Raw genomic sequence first — 5052 nt, 5'->3', positions numbered from 1 at the left:
GTACTGAGAAGGCAAGTTTGATCCTTGATCTGAAGAGTCAGTTCCTTTCTGTTGGAATTTTGAGCTATTATATCTGTAAGCAAAGTTCTAGTTCATCAGATTGTGGCAATTTACTCTCAGTTCCTGTATTAAACTTTTTTTAGATTCATCTGGTTGTGTTCTGTTTAACTAGCCATTCAAGGTATATCGAATGGGTACTATCTGCAAGTTTTTGAGTTCTTGAACACTTCCCTCCACTTCAGATCAGCTGTCCACTTCGCTCTCAACTCTAGCCTCCAGTGACTAGGTCAGTGTCCATGGTCTTGGGAATTCACATGCCTCCCAAAACTTCAGACTATTCAGTCATTGCTCTTCTCTTTCTTATCTCAAGGAGCCTGTGGAGCATGGTTAAACTCAGAACATGTTTTCATTGGTGCGTTTCTCCCACATCCACTCACAAGTAGACCAGGGCAGTCATCAGTGAGCATACAAGACTGCTTGTGTATTCATTTTGATTTTTGGTCTTAGAAGGGAGGTTACCCTGGTTCACTAACTTCTCTTACCTTGATGACTATTTTTGCTTTTTATTTTGCTGTATTCTCTAGTACAGATTAGAGTCTATGCAGTAAAACAAAATAAAGTGTTTAAAACTGGTATGAATTTTTCTAAATGAATCATTTTAATAGAAAAGAGATTAAACAAACAAACAAACAAACAAACAAATAAATAAATAAACCTGGTCTACACGCTTTCCTGAAGTAATCCATTATCTCTTAGCACAGATTTTTCAAAATATATTTTACTTTAGACTTCTGCTTGTGTTAACTTGAGGAGTTTTTTCAGAGCCTATTTCACATCTTTATTCCCTGGACTGTAGATCATGGGATCAAACATGGGAAAAACCACAGTATAAAATGTAGTGACTACTTTGTCTCTCTCAAGGGAATAGCTGGGAGTTAACTAAAGGGAAATTGTAGAGAATAGAGCCATAACATAAGGTGACAAAAATCAAGTGGGTGGATCATTTCGAGAAGGCTTTGAGATGGCCCTGTGTGGACTGTTCCTCAAAATGGCGGTGATGATGAAGAGGTAGGAGGTCAGTATAAGCACAGTAGGAGTAATGACATTGGAGGCCAAGAGGATGTACAGCACTGCCTGATGCCTCTTTCACATCACATACCAATGTCACCAGCTGTGGGACCTCACAGTGAAAGTCATCAATGACATTGTCACCATAAAAATCCAATGCTAATGTGCTGCTGGTGAGTATTACTGCACTGATAAAACCTCCAGTGTAAGAATGTATAATCAAAGAGATGTGCAGTGTTTTTAAATATGACCTGTACATAAAGCAAGGGGTTGGAGATGGCCACATAGTGGTCATAAGCCATAGCTGCTGATAAATAACACTCACTATAAGCCGGGCCAGCACAGAAGAAGAACTGAGCAAATAAAATGCTTTTGTCCTCAGAGATGCAGGTCACATTGTGAACATGGTATTTCCCACCACGGACATAGAGTGTACATTCTGGAACTCCATGAATAGGACCAATTCATTACAGGGCCTGTTGTGAAGGCTTTCAGGAGGAACACAGCCATGGTGTGCTTGCCACTGTCCATGGCTACAGGAACCTAACCTACAAAAAGGAGTTGTTGTTGTTGTTGTTAAGTGCTTTCAGCAAGCAAGGTTGTATCATCTGCATATCTCAGGTGGTTAATGAGTCTTCCTCCAATCCTGATGCCACGTTCCTCTTCATATAACTCAGCATTCTCAGATTATTTGCTCAGCATACAGGTTGAATAACTATAGTGACAGAATACAACCTTGTTGCACAACTTTTTAAATTTTAAATCATTCAGTGTTCCCATGTTCTGTTCGAACAACTGCCTCTTGGTCCAGGTACAGATTCCTCATGAGCACAATTAAGTGTTCCGGAATATTCATACTTTGCAATGTTGTCCATAGCCTGTCATGATCCACACAATTTAAAGCCTTTGCATAGTCAATAAAGCACAGGTAAACATCTTGCTGATATTCTCTGCTTTTAGCCAAAATCCATTGGACATCAGAGGACAATCTCTTTGATATCCCATGCAAGTAAAGTTTTGCTAAAGGTAATACATAAATGGCTACAATCATACATTTACAGAGAACTTCCAGAGGTTCAAGCCAGTTTCAGAAGATTATGTGGAATGAGGGATATCATTGCCCATGTCCGATGGATCTTGGTCCCCAGCATAGTGGTCAATAATTCGTCCCTCACTCATCTTGAGGCTACCGATTGCCATGAGTCGACTAATTCATTGTGTCCATGTAGAATAGAATAGTACAGCCCCAATATTTTATGTCCTCATATTCAATATGTTGTCACCATGGTTTGCTTGGCAAAAGCGGATGGATGATTTTGTATGGAGTTTTATGACCAGAAATAAATGATGTTCTTTACTTTTGTCCATATCATGTTGTTAATCAGTTTTGACTCATAGCATCCCTGTTTCCAAGGTGTGGCTGGTGAGTTTCAGCAACTGACCTTGTAGTAAGCAATCCAGTGTTTATTCTGCAGTGTCGTATCAGGACTTCTCATATTCTATTGACCAGAATATGATTCACATTGTTGTTGTTGTTAAGTGCTGCCAAGTTGATTCAAACCAATAGGGACCTTGTATAGGGTTTCCAAGGAGTAACTGGTGAGCTCGAACCACCGATCTTGCAGTTCAAACAACTTTGAAGTCTGACACATTAGCCCACAGTGCCACACCAGGACTCCATGAGTCACAAAGTCGTGGCTTAAATACAAAGGATGCAGGGCTATGTAGTCTTCCTGTATGTTCAGAAAGAGTAGATGGGGGTAGTGAGTATATAATCTGTTTGTATGATTCAGTTGAGGGTAAGCTCAGTGAAGAAAGGAAATTTTTATTTTATTTACAAATGAAATAATAACACTTTACCAGAAATTTTGTGTACATTATGATGTCAAATCTCACTTGTAAATCACAATTATTTGAAATTCATATGAAAAACAATACTCTTACAATTAGGAGGGTTTCCTCTATTTTTCATATGACAATATCTTCAATGAAGTATCAGTATAGTCTTTCTCCCTTCCCAGAGATATATTTCCTACCATTCAAATCTAATTTTCCTCTCTTACTTATTTTCAGAAAAACAAAATAAGAAATGGCTTTAATATTTGAGTAACAACCATTTTCAGGATACACGTATAGAAGGTAACAGTTCTCTAGAAATATAAAGGAAATTTCATATAGTGTCCCTTTTATTACTAAAAGTCCTTTGGCAAAATCCATTTTAGGAAGTGTCAGTATCACTCTCCAAAAAAACCTAAAAAAAACAAAAAAAAAAAAACCCAACCCCAAACCCAATGCCAATGGAGTCAATTCCAACTCATAAACTCATATCCATCATATATAGGATTTCTGAGACTGTCAATCTTTACAGAAAAGAGTGCCTCATCTCTCTCCCATGTATGTAGCCACTGATGGGTCCATGCTGAGATCAAATACCAACCTTTTGGTTAGCAGTCTAATACTTAACCCACTATGCTATCAAGGGACCTAAAATTAGTAATCTCTGTTTGTAAAAGTAGAGAAAACCATCCAAGTGAAAAATAAAATGGAAAACTAAATACTAAGGAACATATGACATGAGAGCTGATCATATTGGCTGTAGCTTTCAAAATTACAGTAGAAAATTGGTTTCATTGAACTATAAGTAGCACAACAATAAGAATTTTGTCTGTTTGTTCATCTAAGTTATGATTGAATCTAATTGTCCTCTGGACATGGAAGCAAAGATATGTGTTGCCCTAGGGATTGAGAAGACAATGGAATCCATTGCAAGTCAATAATTGTGTTAGATTGAGTCATTGGAACTTTGGCTCCTTTTTACTTGTTTATTCCTTAGTGAAACTATTTTGTTTTTAGAGAAGAACATGCTGATATCATAGACTAGAAAAGCTTAGGGGTTTTTTGAGATTCAAAGTTCATCATCACCAATGCCTCTATATGTTGTTGGTGGGGGATATTGAATTGGTTCTCACCCAGAGTGACCCTATGCATAACAGAATGAACCACTGTAAAGTCCTGTGCCATCCTGACAATCATCATTATGCTTGAGTCCATTGCTGCTGCCACTGCTACTGACACTGCATCTCATTGTCTTCCTCTTTTTCATAGAACCTCCACTATAGCAAGCATCCTTCTACAGGAACTGGTCCTTCCCGAACATATTTCTGAATTATGAGAGAAGATGACTCACCATCCTGGCTTCTAGTGAGCATTATGGCTGCACTTTTCCTGCACAGATTTGTTTGTTCTTTTGAAATACATTCTACTTTTAATATTTTGGCTCAACACTCAAATACATCAATTTTTCTTTAGTATTCCTTATTCATTGTACAACTTTTACATGTATATGAGGTTATTGAAAATACCATGGCTTGGATCAGGCACACCCTAGTCCTAAAATTGACATCTTTGCTCTTGATCACTTTAAAGAGGTCTGGTGCAATCAATTTTTCCAATGAAATATATTATTTTATTTCTTGATTACTGCTTTCTTGAGACTTGGTTGAGCTGAGCAAAATGAAGCCTTTGGCAACTTTTGTCTTTTCTTCATTTATATGGATTTATTGCTCCAGTGGTGAGGGTTTTTGTTTTCTTTACACTGAGGTGTTCCCAATACTGAAGGCTGTGATCTTTGATACTTATTAGCAAGTATTTGAATATTTTAAGTCCTCTTTACTTTCAGCAAGTAAGGTTGTATCATCTGCATATTGCAGCTGTTAACGAGTTTTCCTCCAACCCTAATGCCACGTTGTTCTTCATAGAATCCAGCTTCTCAAGTTATTTACCCAGCATACAGATTGAATAACTATGGTGAAAGAAAACAATGATGACCAACATCTTTCCTGATTTTAAAACATTCAGTGTCAACTTCTTCTAAAAATTGCCCCTTGGTGGATGTACAGGTTCATCATGGTAGATGTACAGGCTCCTCATGAGCACAATTATATGCTCTGGAATACACATTCACTAAAATATCCATAGTTTGTC

The 5052-nt window shown here is 37.6% G+C and overlaps 1 pseudogene; it reads right to left on the bottom strand.

The window, feature by feature from the left end:
- Nucleotides 1-783: 783 nt before the first annotated feature.
- Nucleotides 784-2268, bottom strand: LOC102812500 (annotated as a pseudogene).
- Nucleotides 2269-5052: the final 2784 nt, after the last annotated feature.

Source organism: Chrysochloris asiatica, unplaced genomic scaffold, assembly GCF_000296735.1.
Source record: "Chrysochloris asiatica unplaced genomic scaffold, ChrAsi1.0 scaffold00339, whole genome shotgun sequence".
Taxonomy (NCBI): Eukaryota; Metazoa; Chordata; class Mammalia; order Afrosoricida; family Chrysochloridae; genus Chrysochloris; species Chrysochloris asiatica.
The sequence above is the reverse complement of the archived record's forward strand: the minus strand, read 5'-3'. Positions and strand labels throughout refer to the sequence as shown.